Source organism: Triturus cristatus, chromosome 5_1 (genome assembly GCF_964204655.1).
Source record: "Triturus cristatus chromosome 5_1, aTriCri1.1, whole genome shotgun sequence".
In the NCBI taxonomy this organism is placed as follows: Eukaryota; Metazoa; Chordata; class Amphibia; order Caudata; family Salamandridae; genus Triturus; species Triturus cristatus.
Genome location: NC_140587.1, coordinates 824423738 through 824448984, shown reverse-complemented (window position 1 = coordinate 824448984; position 25247 = coordinate 824423738).

Genomic DNA, 25247 nt, shown 5'->3' with positions numbered 1-25247 from the left:
AGACCATAATTTGCCCCAGGGAACCCATCCCCCGGGGCACTTTCTTTTTTTTTTGGAGGGGGGCTGCCTTTCCCCCCTCCTGTGTCCCCTTTTGGCCCTGAGGACCCCATCCCCGGGGCTGTTTTTCTTATTTCTTATTTTTTTTTATTTTTAGGAGGGGGGCCGCGTGGCCCCCCTCCCGGGCCACTACTGGGCCCGGGGACCCCATCCCCCGGGGCCTGGCCACCTCGTTGGGGAGCGTGGGGGGTCCCAATCCCCCCACGGTCCCAGCCGTCTCCCGCTTCCTGCGGGAGCCGGCATTGCTTTTCCACATGGGGAACAGCTAACATGCTGCTCCCCATATGGAAAAGCAATCTGCCTTGCTTCATTGAAGCGGGAGCAGGTTTCCCTGCTCTCGCTTCAATGAAGCAAAACAGGTTACAATGGCAGGGTGGGAGCTGCAAGGCTCCCGCCCTGCCATTGCAAACGGCAGTGTCCCGGGAGTGGGCACCCCGGGACCCTGCAGGAGCCAGCCCTGGGGGGTGGCGGTCCCCAGGGCCATCATTGGCTTCAGGAGGGGGGCCACTCCCACATAATTTAAAGCCTGGGGGGGTGGTGCTCCCCGGGGCTTGGGGGTCCATAACAGACCCCCTATTTTAAATAATTAGTCCCTGTGGCATGTGGGGGGGCTCAAGCCCCCCACACACAGGGTTTTTTCTATTTAAAAAAACAAGCCCCGGGGGTTGGTGGTCCCCGGGGCTGCTGTGGGGCCATGAGCCCCCCCGCATACATTGATATAGAGCCCCGGGGGGTGGTGGTCCCTGGGGCTTGGGGAAGCCTTTGAGCCCCCCCACCCATATCTAATTAAGCCCCGGGGGTGGCGGTTCCCGGGGCTAGGGGGGGCTGAGAGCCCCCCCATTATTCTGATAAGCCCCGGGGGTGGCGGTCTCAGGGGCTGGGGGGCCCCTCTGGGCCCCCCATTATGATAAAGATATTGCCCCCGGGACTTGGCCCCCCCAGGGGCTAAATAAAAACGAAGCGCAGGAGCCAGCGCTTCATTTTTTTTTTCGTCAGCGGGATGAGCTGACCCTACGCGCATCCCGTGATTTTTAAAAAACCCCTGAACAGGCCTAGGGGGTCAGGGTGTTTCTACCCTGCCCCCTTGTCGCGTTTTGCGCCTTTTTTTTCGGTTTTCTTGTGCCTCGGTTCTACCGAGGCACAAGATGGCTGCCAACACTTTCTGATTCAGAGTGTTGGCAGCCAATTAGCATTCAGCTCCTGCTCGGGAGGGTTCGGGGAGGGTGCGGGGAGGGTGCGCGGATCGTCCGAGGCCATAGATAGTATATATGTACTTTTAACTCTAATTTTCTCAGGAACTACTGAACAGATTTACACCATTTAAGCAAAAGGCACGAGTCTGAACTGAGGACTACCTCTTTGCCAAATTTGGTGTAATTCCGTTCAGCAGTTCGGGCTGTAGCTGCGTCAACAGGTCCTATGGGAAAATGCATGGGGAAAATGCGTTTTGGGACCCTCCTTTTTTCTCGGCCCCCGCTTGACGAATCACTGTGAAATTTTCAGGATAGGAGCGGACCGGAGCTGGCCAAAAGTTTGGAAAATTTCGCAATGATTCGTCAATCGGTGCCAACGTTATTCCAAATAGAATGCTGCGGATTTCCTATGGAAAATAGGTCCTAACTATAACTACCTACTGGCGACCGCCAGTAGGTAATATATATATAGATATAGATATATATAGATACATATCATTATCATCAAAATTGTTTACTTTGGATACAATAGTCCAGCAATATTTAAATATTTAAAAATTCAGTGCCAACAAACACATACATAGTGGCAGTGCCAAAGCTCATAAAAAATAGTCATAGTTCCTATAATATAAAACAACCCAGAATAATAAAGCTATCTATAAATTTTGTTAGGTATACTGACAAAATAGCACTAGAGAAGATTCTAAAAATCTTGAATATTATAAAAACATACAATGATGTAATGGCAACGATCAAATAAAAGAAACAATAGTGCAAATGCAATAATAATAAAAGAATGTGTCAATTAACTGCTACTATCAAAAACATGTAATTGCAATAACAATCACCTCACGTTTCAGAATGTAAAATATGTAATGCAAGCGCATATTGAGGGAAACCCAGGAGCTTACACACAGGTTTTAGCCATTTTTTCCATGGACGTGCATAGGCTTGGAACAAAAAGGCAAAATGAAGTAAAGTTTCATCAGCTAGGTTACATGAAGGGCCCTTATTGGAACTGCAAGATCTTAAAATCTAAAAACAAGTCTGCCAGACTCCCTGCCTTTACACACTTCAATTCTCTCAACCACAGATGCTCCCTTAAACGATTTTTAACCAAGGAGTAAGGTGCTAACTTAGCTGCATTCAGGTTGTCCCAGGGAGAGGGCAACCCAATCTAAGAAAGTATGGATTTGATGTATACTGACCAGGGAATCCTCTTAAAACCTGCAGACCTTAGAAATGCCTTTATAGAGATGCTCTAAAGGATTTCCAGCTCATCTGTAATCCAGAGCCTAAGCCCTTACTTAATGCGTTGGAGCATAACACTAAGAGGAATCGGATAGATGCCAATATCCATGAACTAGGGGAGACGGGGAGCGCTCTACGGGAGATTAAGAAGACTCCTAACAAATCTATTTCCTGTTTTGCAGAGATCATCATACCTCACATGACCCAAAAGCTCTGCTACATACCTAACTTAGCTTTTTGCTTTAAGGTTGTAGATTTCGAATGCTGGAACAAGGGAACATGCCTCAGCTTTCTTGTGCATTTTAATCACAGCTCTTTGTACTTGCTGAAGTTTCAATGAGCTCTTGCCAATAGGTGTGGCCCACCTCATTTTGTGCGTTAAATAGATCACCAAGTACACAAACTCCTGAACTTGTTCTAGAGGCACACCCTTCACCAGAATATTCATCCTTCTTGATTTCTAAGGATTGAATACCATAACTTTGGTTTTATTATTAATAAGCTCAAGGCCTCGGGCATTGCAGCAACTTAACAAATGGTCAACTATTGCCTGCACTCTACACTGACTTTTGGAAATTAAAAGCAGGTCATCTGCAAAAAACAAACATATATATATATATATATATATATATATATTTGAAGCAATTCATCCCCGGTTCGAAGAGCACTCCATGCGCAGACATAGTGAATACAGCCAGCGTTTCTTTATTCAGAGAATCTTTAAAAGCCTTACGCGTTTCGGAGTAAGAACTCCTTGTTCACAGGCATCTCCATGGGCAGCGCAGTATTGTGAAGACATTGTCCCAGCATGCTCTTTTCACAGGTGAGTTCATTATTTTGCATGCTGGGATGTGTAGTACTTCGTTTCCAAAAAATGCCTTCTTTTTCAAACAGTCATCCCTTAGTAGGTTCTGCGCCTCCCCACGTCGTTAAGGATTCGTGATATACCCTCCAGTGGGCCTCTGACAGAATGCTGATGATTTTGCCAGTCTGTTCCTCCCATGCAGACTCGATTGTTCGTGTCCGTGGCCCCTGTGTCAGGGTGGTGCATCTTCACGGCTGGAATGCCGTTAATTAATATTTGAAGCAATTCATCCCCGGTTCGAAGAGCACTCCAGGCGCAGACATAGTGAATACAGCCAGCGTTTCTTTATTCAGAGAATCTTTAAAAGCCTTACGCGTTTCGGAGTAAGAACTCCTTGTTCACAGGCATCTCCATGGGCAGCGCAGTATTGTCAAGACATTGTCCCAGCATGCTCTTTTCACAGGTGAGTTCATTATTTTGCATGCTGGGATGTGTAGTACTTCGTTTCCAAAAAATGCCTTCTTTTTCAAACAGTCATCCCTTAGTAGGTTCTGCGCCTCCCCACGTCGTTAAGAATTCGTGATATACCCTCCAGTGGGCCTCTGACAGAATGCTGATGATTTTGCCAGTCTGTTCCTCCCATGCAGACTCGATTGTTCGTGTCCGTGGCCCCTGTGTCAGGGTGGTGCATCTTCACGGCTGGAATGCCGTTAATTAATATTTGAAGCAATTCATCCCCGGTTCGAAGAGCACTCCAGGCGCAGACATAGTGAATACAGACAGCGTTTCTTTATTCAGAGAATCTTTAAAAGCCTTACGCGTTTCGGAGTAAGAACTCCTTGTTCACAGGCATCTCCATGGGCAGCGCAGTATTGTGAAGACATTGTCCCAGCATGCTCTTTTCACAGGTGAGTTCATTATTTTGCATGCTGGGATGTGTAGTACTTCGTTTCCAAAAAATTGCCTTCTTTTTCAAACAGTCATCCCTTAGTAGGTTCTGCGCCTCCCCACGTCGTTAAGGATTCGTGATATACCCTCCAGTGGGCCTCTGACAGAATGCTGATGATTTTGCCAGTCTGTTCCTCCCATGCAGACTCGATTGCCCATGGAGATGCCTGTGAACAAGGAGTTCTTACTCCGAAACGCGTAAGGCTTTTAAAGATTCTCTGAATAAAGAAACGCTGGCTGTATTCACTATGTCTGCGCCTGGAGTGCTCTTCGAACCGGGGATGAATTGCTTCAAATATTAATTAACGGCATTCCAGCCGTGAAGATGCACCACCCTGACACAGGGGTCACGGACACGAACAATCGAGTCTGCATGGGAGGAACAGACTGGCAAAATCATCAGCATTCTGTCAGAGGCCCACTGGAGGGTATATCACGAATCCTTAACGACGTGGGGAGGCGCAGAACCTACTAAGGGATGACTGTTTGAAAAAGAAGGCATTTTTTGGAAACGAAGTACTACACATCCCAGCATGCAAAATAATGAACTCACCTGTGAAAAGAGCATGCTGGGACAATGTCTTCACAATACTGCGCTGCCCATGGAGATGCCTGTGAACAAGGAGTTCTTACTCCGAAACGAGTAAGGCTTTTAAAGATTCTCTGAATAAAGAAACGCTGGCTGTATTCACTATGTCTGCGCCTGGAGTGCTCTTCGAACCGGGGATGAATTGCTTCAAATATATATATATATATATATATATATATATATATATATATATATATATATATATATATATATATTCACTGAAAAAACCATAGGTTTCACACACGTTATAGTTAGGAATTAGCATTTAAAAAACCTTGCAAATTCACTGAAAAAACCATAGGTTTCACACATGTTATAGTTAGCTGTACATTTTACTGATAAAAAACCAATGAAATTCCCCCGTTATAGTTACTGTAGGCAACTATAACTCACGCGACCGCAATCCTCTGCTGATGCTAATACTGTATTTAGACACTTATTTGCCCATGTCTTCTTCCATTAAATTTTAGCTATACATATATTACAAATATTTTTTTTTCATAAAGACACATGTCATCAGCAGAGGATTACGGTCGCGTGAGTTATAGTTGCCTACAGTAACTATAACGGGGGAATTTCATTGGTTTTTTATCAGTAAAATGTGCAGCTAACTATAACATGTGTGAAACCTATGGTTTTTTCAGTGAATTTGCAAGGTTTTTTAAATGCTAATTCCTAACTATAACGTGTGTGAAACCTATGGTTTTTTCAGTGAATTTGTACGGTTTTTTAAATGCTAACTTACTTTGCGCCATTCGTGGCGTGCGCGCCCACTTAACGCAGTTCGTTCCGTGCGCGCACGGTGCGCTTCGCGCACCGTGCGCGCACAGTGAGCACGCGGTGCGCTTCGCGCACCGCGCGCCCACTTTACGCAGTTAGTGCCATGCACGCACGGTGGTCACGCGGTGCGCTGCGCGCACCGCGTGCCCACATTATGCGAGATGGGCTATGTACGCACGATGCGCTTCGCGCACCGTGCGCACATGGGGGACATATTATGCGCATCGTTGTGAAATGTTTTGTTTATTAATTTCAATTCTTTCATAAGCCATGCACAAATGGTGCCCTTCGGGCAACATTTGCACATGGGGTGGGGAGAGTGTGGATACTTTTTTTTTTTAAAAAAATTTTTTTACCGTACGCGTAAGCGTAATCGGCGATTTTTCGAAAAAAATTTTTTTTTTTTTTTTTTTTGGCCTTGTGGGTTGTTTGGGTGCCCGTATATCATTGCTGGGTGATTATTATTTCAATATACTGCCCCTTTACCCATTTTTGGGCTTCATTTATGCTGCCCTACTCAGAGTGCGAGAGAGAAAATGGCGGCCGCCGCTTCCTGGTTTCGGCCGATTCGAATGTTTACTAAGATCTAAGAGCCAATCAGAATCGCGCTCGCGCACGTCACCGTACGCGTACGGTAAGCGCACCGTAAGCGCACCGTAAGCTGGCTCAGATATATATATTGATTTAAAGGCTATTTTCTCAGAATCTACTGAACAGATTTACACCAAACCTACAAAAGGCACTTCCTTGACCTGAGGACTACCTCTCTGCCAAATTTCAAGTAATTCTGTTCAGCCGTTCGGGCTGTAGCTGTGTCTAAAGGTCCTATGGAAAAATGCATGGGAAAAACGCGTTTTGGGACCCCCCTTTTATCTCAGCCCCCGCTTGAAGAAACCCCCCGAGACTTTCAGGGTAGGAGCGGAGCGTAGCGCCCCACCTATTTTGAAAAATTCGCGAGGATTCGTCGACCGGCGCAAAAGTTATTCAAAATAGAATGTTGCGGATTTCCTATGGAAACAGGGTCCTAACTATAACTACCTACTGGCGACCGCCAGTAGGTAATATATATATATATATATATATATATATATATATATATATATATATATATATATATATATATATTGGGACCTTGTTTTGATGGAATAAACTTACACATCAATTGGAGTCTGTGCCCGTGTGTTTTCTCCTGTGTGCTAGTTACTATGCAGAGAGAATCTTGATTTTATTAAAGACAACAAAGGCTAACATTATGCAATGACTTTTATTTGCTGCCTAAACATGCAGCCTTTTAAAGAATACTGAATACATCACAAAGTAATAGAATGTTCATGCAGACACTATGGGCCCGATTCACAGAACTAACACAAGACAAAATCCTAAACTTACTACTTTTGGTATTCACAGAAGGCACTTAGTAGCAGTAAAGTTAGGATGTTGTCTTAAGTCTGTCTTAAGTCTGTCTTAAGTCTGTCTTAAGTCAGTCCTAAGTTTGTCTTAAGTCTGTCTTAAGTCTTTCTTAAATCTGTCTTAAGTATGTCTTAAGTCTGTCCTAAGTTTGTCTTAAGTTTGTCTTAAGTCTGTCTTAAGTCTGTCTTAAGTCAAACTTAAGACAAAATCCTAACTTTACTACTACTAAATGCCTTCTGTGAATACCACAAATAGTAGGACAGACTTAAGACAGACTTAAGACAGACTTAAGACAAACTTAAGACAAACTTAGGACAGACTTAAGACAGACTTAAGACAAACTTAAGACAGACTTAAAACAGACTTAAGACAAACTTAAGATACACTTAGGACAGATTTAAGACAGACTTAAGACAGACTTAAGACAAAATCGTAACTTTACTACTACTAAATACCTTCTGTGAATACCAAAAGTAGTAAGTTTAGAATTTTGTCTTAAGTTAGTTCTGTGAATCAGGCCCTATGGGCCCGATTCACAGAACTAACTTAAGACAAAATCCTAAACTTACTACTTTTGGTATTCACAGAAGTTAGGATTTTGTCTTAAGTTTATCTTAAGACAAATTTAAGACAGACTTAAGACAGACTTAAGACAAACTTAAGACAGACTTAAGGCAGACTTAAGACAGACTTAAGTTAAGATTTTGTCTTAAGTTTGTCTTAAGTCTGTCTTAAGTTTGTCTTAAGTCTGTCTTAAGTCTGTCTTACTTTTGGTTTACTTTTGGTATTCACAGAAGTTAGGATTTTGTCTTAAGTTTGTCTTAAGACAAACTTAAGACAAAATCCTAACTTCTGTGAATACCAAAAGTAGTAAGTTTAGGATTTTGTCTTAAGTTAGCTCTGTGAATCGGCCCCTATGTGTGCATATCTCCAAACCTAACTCCACAAACAGCCATGAACAGAGTTTGACACAGCTGTACACATCTAACATGTGTCCATTAATATCTGCCTCACAGCATCAGAACAACAGTCAATGTAACAGTCAAAGCCATGACATCTCACAGCATACTTACACTCAAGAGAAGAAGTTGTTGATGATCTCTTATTGCATGTCAACTCCTTGCTTTTCCCCACTATTGTCGTCATTTGGAATTTCAGGATCCTCACTCGGTGGCTCCTACTGGTCTCCATCCTCTCTTATGAGAGGGATGGTCTGTCACAGTGCAAGGTTGTGGAGCATGCAGCAGGCTACGGTGATCTGACACACCTTCCTGGGTGAGTGGAGGAAGGCTCCCCCAGTCCTGTCCAGACATTTGAATCTGACCTTCAGGAGCCCAAATGCCTGCTACACTGGCCTCCATATTCTTCCATGGGCCTCATTGAAGCGGTCTTCCCCTGGTGTTGTTGGATTCCTCAGTGGTGTCAAAAACTATGTGCAGTTAGGATACGCTGAGTCACATAGAGGGAAGACACATGTGTGAATTCATAAGTCACACATTTGTAGAACATATAACCTGACATCACACACACAAAGGATTGGCCATATCATACTCAACAACAAGCCAGGCCCTCTCCAATAATAGTTGTGACATCAGCTGGCGTACAGTGGTGTTCTGCAGGATGAAGGAGACATGGGCCGATCTTGGGAATCTGGCACTGACGTGTGAGATGTATAAATCTGGTAAAAACACCACTTGCACATTGATAAAACGGAAGTGCTCCTGTTCCTATGCACCTGTTCTCTGACTTGCGGTGACACTAAGGCAATATGTGTGCCATTGATAGATCCCACTACATGTGGGATGCAGCCTAAACCATAAAAGGCACCCTTCACATTGGCCACATCTTCACGTTTGGGTAACTGAATGTACCTGTCCAGGTGTCTCAGCAATGCTGTCAGCACATCACATAGCGCGTCACTGAACATAGGTTGTGACATTCCACCTGCTATGGCCACAGTGTACTGAATAAAATGAGTGGCTGGTAAATGCAGTGCTGCCAGGAGTTTCACCATTGGTGTCAACGGTGTGGGGTAGTTACTTCGAGGACATAAATGAGGCTCTAACTGGTCACATACATGTTGTATTGTTTGCATCCTGAGACTAAACTTCCTGATGGCATCTCTTTCTTCCATAGTTTCTAGATCTCGAAATGACCGGTACACAGAACGTTGTTGTCTTCGCCCTTTGCCAGGGCACCTATGTTTTGAGGGCACCCAGATATGGATATTGGTCAAAGTGTACCTACTAACTTATACCAATACACAGCCAAATGTAATGTGAACAAACATCACTGCAGATGTCAGCAATACACAGCAATACAAATCATCATTGTATGACATAACACATCATATCATACACAACTACTTCTTGAATGAGGAACGTGGAAGAGATGCCTGCCAATGGTTGGGATGATATATATCTTGACCATGAAAGAAAATGTTTTGCAGAGTACTCACAGAGGTAATGTGATCCAGGGTCGGTGTCTGCATGACAGCCAGTCTTGGAAAGGTAAATGTATATCAACAGAAGTTTTTGGAACTAGCTGGAGACGCTGTGGGTCTGACTATCACCAAGAAGATTATATGACGGCTCAGAGAGGGAAGAGAGAGCCTGGGCCTGGACATACTGAATGAGGGTGCCCCGGAGGAGAAGGCCAGCTAAGGTTCCCAGCTGTAGAGTGACCAAAAGAGGCCAAATGGCACTGGGAGCCAAGCTTGTGCTGTCTGACTTTGTGTGAGGTCCTCCATTTTCCTGTGTGATTCATGTGTGGAATTGCATCAAGAAACTACAAGACAGCCACCAATGTGCTATCCAGCACTCTTGCAGCATGCATGAGGTACTTGTCCTGGGACTACCCAATTAGTTGTATATTCTGTGAGAGCCATCATCTCTGCTGTAGTGGTATATGGAGTATGTAACTGTGAAAGCCGTATATCCACCTACACAGCTTATCATGTTGTTCATTCGAATGGCCTAAAGAATGTGCGAGTCTACCACCTTGGGTTGAGACTCAACTCAACTCTGTTCTACTCCACTGTACAACACTGTACTCCAGTCTATCCCAGGGTACACCACTCTAGTTTACTCTATGCCACTGTATGCTGCGGTACTGCATTCTATGACACTCTATGTCCCTCCACTCTACCACACAATACTCCACTCTATGCTACTCCACTATACAACACTGTACAACAGTGTATGTCACTGTAGAGCACTGCAGTCCACTGTATGCCACTCTACCATACTCTACTCCGCTCTACGCAATTCCCTCTAATCACTCCACCCCAATTTGCTCCACTCTTCTCTATGACACACTACTCGACTATTCCACTCTATGCCATTACACACAACTGTATGCTACTCAACTCTAAGACATTCAATACAACCCCACTCTACCACACTCTACCACACTGTACTCTACTCTATGTCTCTTCACTCTACAACACTATGTTGTAATCTATGCCACTACTCTCTATGCCAGTTTCCCACAAAATATGACACACCACACCACTCCACTCTATGACACTTTATTCCACTCTATGCTATGTCACTTCACCCTACCCCACTTGATGACACTGTACTGTACGACACGGCACTCCACTCTATGACACGCTACTCTACTCTATGCTATGCAACTCGATTTTACTCCACTGTGCGACACTTTACCCCACTCAGTGCCACTGTGGGACACTCCACTCTATGCCGCTCCACTCTACAATGGCCTATGCTATACAACTCCACTCTACAACTCTCTACTACACTCTATGCCACTGTAAAATACTCTACTACACTGTATGGCCCTACACTCAACTGCACAGCACTTTACTCTGTGCCACTGTACGAAAATCTACTCTATGCCACTCTACAACACTCTACAACACTCTAAGACATACTACGAAACTCCATCTATGCCTCTCCACCCCAATTTACTCCACTCTACTCTATGGCACACTACTTCACTCTACTCTATGACACACTACTCCACAGTGCTCCACTCCACTCTACTCCACTGTTTGCCACTCCAATCTCCTCCATTGTATACCAATCCATTCTACCACTCTACACTGTAGTGTACATCACTCCACTCTACTTCACTCTGTCACTCCACTCTACTCCACTCTATGACACTTTTCAACACTCTACGATGAACAACTCCGCTCTGCCCCACTGCACTCCATGCTATTCCTGTGTACTCCACTGCATCCTACATTATTCCAGTGTATACAACTCTACTCTACACAAATCCTCTCCTGTCCTTCACTCCACTCTACTCTGCGCTACAACCACTCTGCTCCACTTAACGAGAGGGTAAGTGCAAATAGGTAATTATAGATTTACTATTATTAACTCCATATTGATGTACTTTGAAGATAGAATACATAAGGAGATGATGGGCGGAGCGCTAAAGCCTTTCAGACGCTCACCCCCAGTCACAGATCTGGGTTGAATCCATCATGGTTCTTTAGATCACTCTGCCACCCCAGTTCAGACCTAGCCATGTGCAAATCAGTTTTGACCCTGTTCCTCATGGGAATAGTCCATGGACCGGAAACAAGAATCCTGGGACCGGTTTTAAGGTAGCACCCCTCATCAGCCAGGCTAGCTTGAATCCAGTGATAAAGTGAGCAAGGGACCCATGTCTGGGCATACCCTGCCAACTTAGGGCGAACAAAGCAAACACAAGGAGATGATAGACGGAATGCTGAAACTTTCTAGTCACAGATCTGGGTTAAAGTTATACATATTTGAAGATATACATATTGTCAAGGTACATATATGTGAAGTTAGTTAAACTCTGCTTACCTATAGAAACTTACCTTCATGACATTATGGTCCTCAATTTTCTCGACACAATAGTTTGTCCCACTGTATTTCTTTTTCGAAACTCTGTCTAATTCCCCTTTTATGATTACAAAAGGGTGTATTTCAACAGTTTTAATCTGTTGCCTAGCACATGTAAACTAAGCACACAGAATAGTATTACAACAACATTAATGCAGGTTGTGAGCAATGAGAATAAAATGAACATATATATCTTAGTTGACCTAACACTCTTGTGAGAAATTGGGTTATTGGTTGAGGTGGATGAACCTCTATCAAACAAACAACCAAAAGTCTTGTCCAGGGCCGGCCTTAGTGCTGGTGGCGCCCTGTGCAACAATGTTTGTTGGTGCCCCCCCAATGACCACCTCCACCACGGATTCTCTCACTAGCACCCTTTAACAGTGACCAAGTCTCCATAACCACACTCTCTCAGATGCATTGAATTAGTTATATAGCGCCACTCATACCAGTGTAGGGTGTCCGAGCACTTTGCATCACACACACATTACACAGAGACAATCAATCATACCTGTGTAAATCAGTGTATAGGAAATGTTACATACGCCAAAGGACTAAAAGTGTAGGGAGTCACATGTAATCCATACTGGGAGGCAGTATAGTTTAAGAGTGCTTGGTGTGAAGAAGCACAAACTCAGAGTCGAAAAAGAAACAGCATAGTTGGGAGTTTTCTTTAATAATATGAATTGATTTCTAGCCAAATTAACCCTTTTTGCAACATTAATCAATGTTCTAATAATGTATACTTTGCAGTGTGTATGCAGTTCAAAGATGAAAGTTAATAGCTCACAATTCTATATTAGGACTTTAAGTTATAAATTGCAAGTAAAAAAAGGGATGTCTCTTTTGAAAGCAGTAACCTGTTGATCTGTTTACATCATACGCACTCTGTAATCTACTTGGTACACATTCTTTGCAGCAGGCATATTAACCCTCTGCACTAACTTCACCTAAGTCAAAACCTCAAATATACAAAAACGCCAATCTCTCTCTAGAAAGATAATTAATCACATGAGTTATCTTGACATTTATGTGAGGCCTGGTAATTGCCGGGGGAAAGAGATGCTGCAGCAGGTGCTTCAAAACCATAATAAACTTTCAAACACGGTGCCCCCAGGAAGCCAGCACCTGGTGCGGTGGCACCGGTCGCACCACCCTAAAGCCGGCCCTGGTCTTGTCAGTGTGAAACACAAGCAGTTCCCAAATTGACCTGTGCTTAACACTCTGGTAGCTTGGCAAAAATCAATCAGGCTTAGCCTAGAGGCTATGTGGCAAATAGTTATGAAGCACTTTATCGGTAGTGAAGTGAAAACTCAACACAAGGAATATCCCACAAGAATCTAGAAAAATAGGTTAAACTTTAAATAGTTAGGTATCCAAAAAAAGTAGAACCAGAAATATGCAATTTTAAGAGCTTTGAAGAAATGTAGCTCTTAGAACAAAGAAGCACCAACTGCGGTTATCTGGTCATGGTGGATCAGGTCCAAGTCACAATGGCCGACCACAATGTGAGTCAGATATAGGACTGAGTCCAGTCCGTGGTTATAAAGTTTCTTGTGTCCTGGATTTGGAGATGACAAGTCCTTACATTGGCCTGTGTGGTGTGGCTTTTGAGGAGATGTCGAATTAAGCTTGAGATCCTTCTGCACATAAACTATAATTCCCTGCAATGCAGGCACCCTTGCACCTAGGTGTAAGGGGCCTGCGTTGGGGCTGGGCAGGTAATTGTAATGCTAGCGCTAAGCAAAATGCAGGGGTGCACTGTATTGTTGTAAATACTGCACATCCCTGCATTTTGGAACTGTTTTAACGCATCACTGCCAAATTTGGTGCATGCTCATGCTCCAACATTTTTTTGTAAACATGCCCCACTGTGTTCACTCACCATCATAAGACCATGTAAAATTGTATCCTGGTAAGGTTTAATCCAAGAACCATTTGGGATACCAAATATTGAACTTCATATGCACCATAATATTTGGTATACCCTAAAGGAACCAGATGTGAAAGCTTGTGGATTGATATCAAAAGAGCTAAACAATACTGTAATCTGCTCTGAAATAAAAATCAATTTAAACTTGTCAATAGTGAAATACTTGCTCTTGAGGGTATACAAGATATTATGGCAATCAATGCTTGAGCCATAATATTTGGTATCCCCATAAAAGGAGACAATGAAAACAAAATGAAGGGTTCAATGTCACAGAAAAATACTGTCTTCAACCTGCCAACATAAGAACATGAAAAATTGTGTCCCGGCTAGTTTTAACCCTAGAAACATAAGGGATACCACTTATTATACCCCTATAAAGGATTGTATCTGGTATACCCCAAAGGAACCAGATCTAAACGCTTGTGTAATGTCATCAAAAATGTGAAATAAATACTGTAATCAGCTAGCAAATGAAAGTCAAATTCAGTTCGTTAATGCCTATTGGTAAGCCATGAAAAGTAGGGGATACAAGATAATACACCAATGCATGAGTTGTAATATTTGGTATCCCTATAGCAAAAGATGTTGTAAACAGAAGGAAGGGTGCTGTTTGGTAGGAAAAAACGTTGTCAACCAAGCCAAAAGAATGTCATATTGAATTGAATCCTGGTAAGCTCTAACCCGAGAAACACAGGGGATACCAAGTAATATAGGCCATAGGACTATTATATTTGGTATCCCCAAAGGAACTGGATGTGAAAGCTTGTAGAATGAAATCAAAAATGTAAAAAGATGCTATAATCTGGTATAAAAAAAAACACAACTTCAGTTGGTCAATGGCTAAACGGTACTCCATGTAAAGTAGGGGATACCAGATATTGCAGCAATGCAGGACCCATAGAGTTTGGTATCCCCATATTAAACAATATAAGAAAACACATGGAAGGGTGGCAATTGCGGAAAAATACTGTGTTCACCCAGCCAATAAAAGGCCATGTCAAATTGTATCTTGGTAAGTTCTTACCCCAAAACAAAAGGGGATACTAAATTGTATAGCCAGTATAAACCATTATATTTGGTATCCCCAAAGGAAATGGAAGTAAAAGCTTGTGACATAGCATAAAAAATGTGAAAAGATACTGCAGTTTGCTATCAAATAAAAGGCAACTTCAATTGGTGAACAGCTCAAATATAACCCTTGTAAAGTAGGGATTACCATATATTACATCAATGCATGAGCCATATTATTTGGTAATCCGATAGCAAAAGATATTGGGAAATATAAGGAAGGGTGCTATTTGGCAGGCAAATACTGTGTTCACCCAGGTGACAGAAGGCCATGTCAAATGGAATCCTGGTAAACTCTAACATGAGAAACATAGACAATATCAAATACTATAGCTCATATGGGGCATTAGATTTGGTATACCTCAAAGGAACTGAATGTGAAAGATTATGGAATGAAATAAAAAATGTAAAAAGATACTGTAATCTGCTTTCGAATAAAAGGCAATTTGATTTGGTCAGAGGCTAAAATGTGACCCCTGAAAAGTAGGGGATACAAGATATTATAGCAATGCAGGACCCATAGTATTTGGTATCCGCATAGTAAATGATGTTGGAAGAGACAAAGAAGGGTGCTAGTTGGCATACAAATGCTGTGCTGACCAAGTCAATATAAGACCATGTCAAATTAAATCCCGATAAGCTCTAACCTGGGAATCATAGGGAAACCAAATATTATAGCCCATATGAGTATTATATTTGTTATCCCCTATAGGTAACAGATGTGAAAGCTTATGGAATGAAATACAAAATGCAAAAAGATACTGTACTCTGCTACCGAATAAAAGGCAACTTGAATTGGTCAATGGCTAAAAGGTAACCCCTGAAAAGTAGGAGATACAAGATATTGGAGCAACGCAGGACCAGTAATATGTGATATCCCCATAGTAAAAGATAATGGAAAACACAGGAAAGGGTGCTATTTGGCACGAGAATTGTGTGTTCACCCAACCATGTCAGACGTATTACTGGTAGCTGTAACCCAAGAAACATAGTGGATATTGAATATTATAGACAATATGAGGCATTATATTTGAATCCCTCACAGGAACCCGAGGTGAAAGCTTGTGGAACGAAAACTAAAATGTGAGAATATTCTGTAGTCTCCTCTCAAATAAAATGCAACTTGAGTTGATCAGCAGCTAAATGGTAACACTTGAAAAGTAGGGGATAGCAAATATTACAGCAATACAGAAGCCATAATATGTGGTATCCACACACGAAAAGATTATGGAAAAAACAGGGAAGGGTGCTATTTGGCAGGAAAATTTGTTGTCCACCCAGCCAACAGAATGCCATGTTAAATTGAATCCAGGTAAGCTCTAACACAAGAAAAATAGGGGGTACTATCAAATTGTATCTCAGATGAGGCATATTATGTGGTATCCCCCAAAGGAACCAGATGTGAAAGCTTGTGGAATGAAATCTTAAAAGATACTGTAGTCTGCTATCAAATAAAAGCCAACTCGAGTTGAGCAGTGGCTAAAAGGTAACCCCAGAAAAGTAGTGGATACCAGACATTACAGCAACGCAGGACCCATAATATTTGGTATCTCAATAGTAAGCAATGTTGGAAAACACAAGGAAGGGTGTTATTTGGCATAATAATACTCTGCTCACCCAGCCAACATAAGACCATGTCAAATTGAATCCTGGTAAGTTCTAACCTGAGAAACATAGGGGAATCCAAATATGATAGCACATAGAAGCATTATATTTGGTATCACCTAAAGGAGCCAGTGGCTAAAAGGTAACCCCTGAAAAGTAGGAGATAACAGATATAACAGCAAGGCATGATCCGTAATATGTGGTATCCCCATTGTAAAAGATGTTGGAAAACACAGGAAAGGGTGCTATTTGGTAGGATAATACAGTGTTCTCCCAGGAAACAAAAGGCCATGCAAACCTAATACAGGGAAGATGTAACCCAAGAAACATAGGGGATACTAAACATTATAGCCCATATGAGGCATTATATTTTGTATCACCAAAAGGAACTGGATGGGAAAGCTTGTGGACTGAAATGAAAAATGAAGAATAAGACTCAATCTGCTATCAAATAAAAGGCAACTTGAATTGCTCAGTAGCTGAAAGGTAACCCTTGAACAGCAGAGGATAACAAATATTACAGCAGTGCAGGAACTGTAATATTTGGTATAGCGATAGAAAAAGACATTGGAAAACAAAGGGAAGGCCGCTATTTTGCTGGAAAATACTGTGTTAACCCAGACAAGAATAGGCCATGTCAAACTTATTACTGGGAAGCTCTAACCCGAGAAACATAGGAGATACCAAATATTATAGCCCATAAGAGACATTATATTTGATATCCCCTAAAGGAACTAGATGTGAAAGCTTGTGGAATGAAATCAAAAACGTGAAAAGATACTGTAGTCCGCTATTAAATAAAGGCAACTTGACTTGGTCAGTGGCTAAAAGGTCACCCTTGAAAAGTAGGGGATACAAAATATTGCAGCAATGCATGAGCCATACCATGGGGTATCCCCTTAGGAAAAGATGCTAGAAATCTCAAGCAAGGATTCTATTTGGCTGTAAAACTAATAATGGGTCCAGCCAAGATAGGATCATGTCAAATTGTATCCTGGTAAGTTCTTGCCTTACCAAAATGGGGGATACCAAATATTATTGGCCGTATGGGCCATTATAGTTGGTATACTCCAATGGAATCAGATTTGAAAGCTTGTGGAATTATAGCAAAAATGCTAAATGAGACTGTAAACGTTTAACAAAAAAATAAGATTTGATTGGTCAGTGGTTAAAAGGAAACCTTTGAAAAGTGGAGACTGAGATATATCAATCCTTGAACAGTTATGTTTGGTATCCCCATAAAAAAGATATTGTAAAACGCAAAGGTCGGTGCACATTACTAGAAGAAATTATTGTGTTCACTTAACCAAAAAGGACATGTCGTATTACCTACCCATTTTTAATTTTTCAAAATGTGAAATTCAAAATGCTGTAGAACAAGGAGAGCATGTGCTGTAACCAGTTGCACCCTAGATTGACTGATGGTACCAGGCACACTAACCAAACCAAATAAAGGGTGTGTCCACCACCAAAACCAAATAACATATTGAGGCTAAGGATATTTTTTGGTTTTCAGTTTTTTTAATTTAGAAGTTTTTCCCTTGAATTTGGCACTCCCTTCACTTGGCACCTGAAGCAACCACCTAGTACACCTATGCCTATAACTATAAACCATGCGGTACAAAAGGGGGTGGTGATGGACGGAGCATCAGAACCAATCAAACACTCACACCCAGTCAACAGATCTGGGTTTGATCCATCACCATTCTTTAGCCCACTCTGCCACCCATGACAATAACTTTTATGTATTAAAGTGAAGCTTGCTCTGCAGGTGCCGAAAAGTCCTGATTCTCTATGGGTTGTTTACAAATGCTCTATTGATTCCCACACAGCAGTTTTAGTGTTCCCAAGCCAGCTAGTCTTCTCTTTTTAGCCACAAGAGCGCTTTGCTTGCTAAAACATTTTCAGCTATACTCTGAATCTTGTAAGTGAAACTGCAAGTTACAGAAAGCTCAATGTAGACTAAAAACTGAAGACTGACATAACTCACAATAAAGAGCAGCTTGACACCTTGGTCCCACCAGAAAAAAATATCTTTTGGTTATATTTACTATTAATGAACAGTCAAGAGTTGACACGTGAAAATGTATTTGTGTAAAATGCTCTATATTCATTTGTAACAATCATGCCTCTTTTTAATATTCATTGTAGGATATTACCTTATTTTGTGTGTTCCCTCCAGATTTTTTCGATATCTGCTTTGTTGCCTTTAGATCTCTGAGCAATTTACCCCTGCTAGTAGAGTGCCTGTGTGCCCTTGTAGATATGGATAATTTGGCTTATTCCTCATTGGAATATTTAACTTGTCTAGAAGTCCCTACTACATGGTGTAGAAAGTGAACACCGGGTCTGGAAATGAATTGGCACTAGAAGACTGCAGTACCTATAATGCCATCAACCACAACTGCTATGCAAACACGGCTTAAGATCTACCCTGTGTATCCTGACTAATCCACTGTAAAACCTACTGTGCATTCTTTCAACATAACCTTTTTTGACAGGGAACATTCCTTTTAAATATCAAAAAGTCACCCCTATGTGGGCATTTTTGCCTACAAGGCAGGGTGCATGGTATATAAAAGTGATACAGTAGCAATGTAAAGTTACCATGCCCTTATAGTGACTAGCACCCAAAAGATATTTTCACTGTAAGGAGGCTTTTGCTATCTCATAGAGAAACACTAGAAAGCAACAGTAAAAATAAATGTTGGTATCTCCGGTTAGGGTCCAACTAGAAAAATTATGAAACAACTATTTTAAATAGTCATTAACATTCTAACTCAATGCTGTAAAGTTATATTTTTATGGCTATTAGGGAAAGGTAAATTTCAGAAAGTTACCTTTCCCCTACTTGAAACTGTTGGGGGCTAATTTGTATTCACTCATAAGCAGTGGCACTACCAGGAATAAGCTGTGAGGAATGGTATGAAAACTGATCCCAGGGCAGGTACAATGGCTTGGGTATCGGGAGGTGTTTTCCTCTTCGCCCAGCAGGAAGACCAGTGAGGTTGGCCCTGGAACTTAATTTACTTCGAAAAATGGACAAATGTTTGGTGACACCTGGAAAGGCCTCGACTTTTGTCCTCCTAATCAGGCTGGCACCAAACGCAGTGACGGAAAAGCTACCTCCAGAACTGGTTTAGCGTGACCTCAGAGAAGGAGAGTGTTTATTACCCTGGTCACACCTCTGAGTGGGCGCCCAGGCTTTGCACAAAGAGAAAATAATGTCCTCCATCTTGGATTTTAAGATTGAGGGGGCACTGTTTCCTTTTTGTAACCACACAGTCTGCACTTAACTATCGTGGGAAGGGTGTGCCATTTCGGGATCATATCTTTAGTTTGTAGGCGCATCAACCTTGCAGCCATGATTTGTCTTAGACATATCTTTCAGGCCGAACACTGGAGGTATGGCTGTGGTCTCACAAGAGTCCGGTGGTGAGTAGCATATAATGTAGCCACTGCTTCAAATAGCAGCATACACCTTAATTTGGCCAGATCAGTTAACAAGGACTGTGATGATTTTATCTGTCTTTTCAGGATCATTTTAAGTGCTGGATGCGAAAGCTATTTTTAGCACAGATGTCTATTTGAAAAGTGTCCACTGATTTATTTTAATAATTCGACCAAGGACTCTTCTTTTGGATAAAGATGTGTTAAAGAGCTGATTTCAAGGTGTTAGATGGGGTCTTGATAATCCTATCATAATATTTTTTAAAAGCTCCCATAATAGACCACTTTTTAGCCTCTAGTCCAATTTCTAATTTGATCATCCAACCTCTTGTATAATGTGGGAGCCCGAAATCCCTCTTAAATGCTCGAAGTTACAATTTATCTAGTATTTTAGTTAGGTTATCTAGAAAGGCTTCATGCCCATCATTGAGTGCAGGTAAAAGGGAGGCCTGAAGAATCTGTCGAATTGGGTTTGTAGAAGGTCTTTCTAAAATTGTATTAAGTTGGCTGAGTCTCATAGTGATCAATGTAGCCTTGGTTACAGATGGCCCAATTGAGTTTTGATTCCTCCTTTTGCTGTCAGCCACACATCCAGATAATTATAGGAGGTTGTTCTTAGGACTTTTAACTGGCCCAGGCTCCAGACACAGTTTGTTTTCTTGGTCATCCATCCAAAAACTACGACCTTTGTCTCGTTGACTGTCATCTTATTTACTTCATTATATTTGTTAAGGGCGTTAAGGGCTTTTGTAACCCCCATTCTCGAGCAGTCTAATAAAACTAAATCATCTGCATATTGTAGTAATGTAAGTTTAAATGCCCCGATTTTTTTATGGAATCCGATTTGCATGTTTCAATGCCAAGAACATGTCTGCAGTATAAAGATTAAATAAAAGAGGGGCAAGGACTGATCCTTGCTTTAATCCACTGTCTGTCGGAATTGTCCATGTTGTGACTGTTTGAGATAACTTGACCTTCACCGAAGTCCAAGTATATAATGACATTATTGCCTGCAGCAAATTATTTGGGATGCCCCAGTTCGGTAGTTTCCAACACAATTTGTTTCTTTCCAACAAGTTTAAGGCAGAAAAATAACCCATGAAACATACATATAAGGGATGTAAATTCTGGCTTAGGGTTTGTTGGATTGAAGGGGATATAGCCACTATGTTGTCAATGGTTGATGAGTTTGCTGTAAAGCCAGTTTGACAAAATGGGATTCATCGCGTAAATTGCAACACCGTGCAAAGTGGAAGATGGTCAATCTCTTGGAGTGAGAGGATTTTTAAACTCTCCAACTCTACCCCATAACATTATCCGTAGTAAACACATAGTCATGTGTGCTTATTCCTTTGAAGGTTTTGGGAAATTGTAGATCTGCTGTACTGTTTTCCAACGTCTGTTGGATAGATTTAAGAGTGTTTTTATTGAGAAAGCTACGTAACAAGTTAATTGGCGTCTAACTGGTGTGTGTTCGGGGATTATTTTGTGATTAGCGAGGTCACAGAAAACACCATCTAGTGAATTGCATAGCTGTGCCATCCTTTTTGCCCGTTCTGGCCCAAAACTGTTATAATATAGATTAATCAATAAGAACTTTGTCTTAGTCATTCATTTTTGTGCTTTCCAGCGTGATCTCTTGTGTCATGTCGTCTTTGTTGGGACTTTTTTTTATTTTTAGATCCAGGCCAATATTAAGATATATAGAGAGGCCACCAGAGGGCCTTCCAAATATATCACTTTTATCGCAGCATGATGAATTTCATGGAAGCCGGGTATGACTATAGGACTTAATGACCAGGTTTCCTGGAGACAGAGAAAGTCAAAAGTTTCGATCAGTGACCTTGTAAGGGAAGATTTAAGAATTCTAGACAGCCTAGCCACATTCCATGATAATATCTTTAATTCTGTTTTGCATTCCACAGATTGTTTGCTGGGAGTTGCTAGATCGGATGGGAGCTAGCTAACTCCAGCCCGTGTTACTATTTCCCTCAACATGTCCAATGGCAACTTTTCTAATTGGTCCCCTTGTGTTTGTATGCTGTCTTGATATGCTCAATTTGCACTGATTTCCGTTTGTTTGTAAGTGCACTGCACCCCTTAGGACACTGTAAGTCAATGTTTGTAAATGTTGTGGTTTTTTATGGTTCTTCAAAGGAAAATGATAGTTAGGTGTCATGAGTTTTGAAATCCCCAAACCCCAATCTTCAAAGATGGAAGCTACGGCCCTCTGGGGGGGAAGTCACATATAAATACGCCCATTACAAAGTATTTAAAATCAGCAGTGGGTATGATCGATAGTGAGATTGTCCTTGTGGAGGAACAATTGGCAGGTACTAAAACTGCATTAGACGCCACTCTGAAGGAATCGGTAACAGAGGGCGGGCGTGAGTCCATGATACATGTGTGTAAAGGGAACCACAAGGTTCAAGAGGCAGAGGCAGAGCTGTCTAATAGTAATGAAACTAATAAGGACATAGTCCCAAATTTAGTTAACCCATGTATCACAACATCTACATTGGATATTTCCGTATTATCTAATAATACAGACCTAGTCTCACCGCCAGCAAAGAAGGCGAAACAATTACCAAAAATGATGAAAGGCCTAGAGGAAAACAAGGCTGTGAAGCCTAACGTAAAGCAAAAGTCAAAAAAGGGAGTGAAAACTGATGGAGTGCTAAAGGGGGAGAGTAATTCAAGAGCCAGTGTACAAGGGTCACAAAATGTTGAAACCTTAATAAAAAAATTACATTCTAAACTGGACAGCATCGAACGAAGAGTAATGTCAGAGATGAAAGTGACCCAAAAAGATATGACCTTCTTAACAGATTTGGTTTTGAGACTAATATCTTCCAAAAATCTGAGCATGTATACTGCGAGTGATAATTGCGATTCTCCTATTAACATGACTAGAGAATCTGGATTTCATTAAAGACACGGAGGCTATCATTATGCATTAATCCTTTAATGCAGTCACAGACAGCCGCACTACATCACAAAGAAAGAAACAGTTCTAGAATGTAGTGATCAGGATGCAAATGGCATGAGACACAAACAGACTGCCTCTTTTAAATGCAAAGAAGTAAATAAAGTTCAGAAGTAAGGTCCAACTTGGTCTTGAAATTAAAGGTAGTGACGAGTCCGAAGAGAGGTTGGATGAAGGTTAGATGATCATGTAGAATTATCTGAAAGGTAAAGGAGAGCGAAGGTATAAAAAGTAATATAATAGTAAGGTCATAACTTGATGTACAATACAAGTAAACATCATCAAAGTACATAACTTCAAGTACATAGATCAAGAAATATATCAACCAAGGGAGTGGAGCAAGGGGTGGGATAATGATAGCCTCCGTGTCTTTAATGAAATCCAGATTCTCTAGTCATGTTAATAGGAGAATCGCAATTTCATTACAAGACCGGAGGCTACATTATGCATGTTGGTAGCCACGAAGTACTACATCCGACATGTGTTCAATAGGTTTACAGTAATGGTGAGCGAAGGTTGAGGCATTAGACCAATCGGCCGCTTTAAGAATATCATCTAACTTTCCTCCGGACCAGAAGGATTTGCTTGCCATAGCACCTCTGAGAGAATGAGCTTGGAACTTAGAAAGATCAATTCCAGCTAGATTCATTACACACTTGACCCATCTAGAGATGGAGGAGGACGCAACTGGTTTAAAGGGTTTAACAAATGAGATAAGGAGTTGTTTGGCATCTGGAGGACGAAGGTCCTTCGTTCTTAAGTCATATTCTCTCATACAGTCTAAGACGCACAATTTCTTGCAAAGGTCAAAACGAGGATAAAAAATAGAGTCTGACATGGTTTTAGTTCTTCTAAATATATCAAATTTAACTCCAAACATATCGTAAGATCTATGAGAAATATCCAGGCATTTCACATCTGAAACTCTACGACAAGAGATTAGGCATAAGAGAGTAGCAAGTTTAAAAGAAAGGTATTTTCTGTTGAGGTAGGCGTTATCTGGCCAAGAACAGAAAAGGTCTAGGATAGCTTTAACATCCCCCATGGATTGGTATTTGGGTCTGGGGGTCTTTTTAGTCTCATACGTTTCATCACTCTACAAATAATATTGTTCTTACCTACCGTTTTACCATTGACTAGGGAGTGTCCGGCGGAGATTGCAGATCTATAGCAATTAATAGATCTATAAGATAAACCCCTGTCAAATTGTTCGACGAGGAAGTTAACTATATTGACGATAGGAGCCTCCAAGGGATCCAAGTTCCTCTCCATGCACCAACAAACCCATTTTTCCCAAATGTTGTTGTATCTATAATGAGTTCCGGGTGCCCATGATTTTCCGAGGAGGGAAAGAGCTGATGACGAAAGGCCAGACAGTTCGTTGGATTGCCTGACACTTTCCAAGCAAGAAGGTTCAAATTCCCTGAAGAGATTAGGTGGTGATCTAGTCCGTCTGCGTTGGTGACCAGACCTTTGTTCGCTGGAATGAGGAAGGGGATGTCGCAAGAAAGTTCGAGTGTGGTGGGGAACCAAGCCTGAGAGGGCCAAAATGGGGTTATCAGGACCAAGCAACATTGGTCTATTCTGACTTTCTGTAGGACCCTTTGTATCATGGCAAAGGGAGGGAATGCGTAACCTCGGAGGTTTGACCAGGATTGGAGAAAGGCATTCACCGCTAGAGCTCCCGGGTCTGGCATCCAGCTGAAATATTTTGGGAGTTGGAAAGTTAATCTGCTTGCAAATAAATCCACATCTAGTGGACCCCAAAAGAGAGAGAGGGTATTGAAAACGTTCACATTGAGTTTCCAATCCGTACGGTCTGAGAGGAATCTTGAGTTCCAATCTGCAGAGAGATTTGACTTCCCTGGAAGATAATCCGCCTTCAGGGAAATCTTGTGTTCTAGACAGAACATCCAGAGTTTTATAAAGAACATTTTTGCAGGTGTTGTGGAATTATGGTGGACTTGGTGCTGTGGTGTATTGGCCAAGGAAGTGTCAATACAGCCACACAATGTATTTCCTTCTGACTTTGATATAAAATTGAATTCAGCTAGGAAGCTGTCTGATGGACTTTCCGAGGAAATTTCGATGCTGGAGTAAGCCTCTTTTTGTTCCTCCAGGTTTGATGGGGTTATATTGTGTTTTTGATTGTGCTTGGCATACGACTTAAGGGGAGAGTCCATCTCATCCGTCATCTCATCTGTCATATTTGAAAGAACTCCTGTGCCAACATAGGGGCATATTATCAAGCCAGGCGATAAAACTATCGCCGCTTTAGCGGCAGAAAACTGTCGCTAAAATGGTGATAATGGGCTTGAGAATATGCTC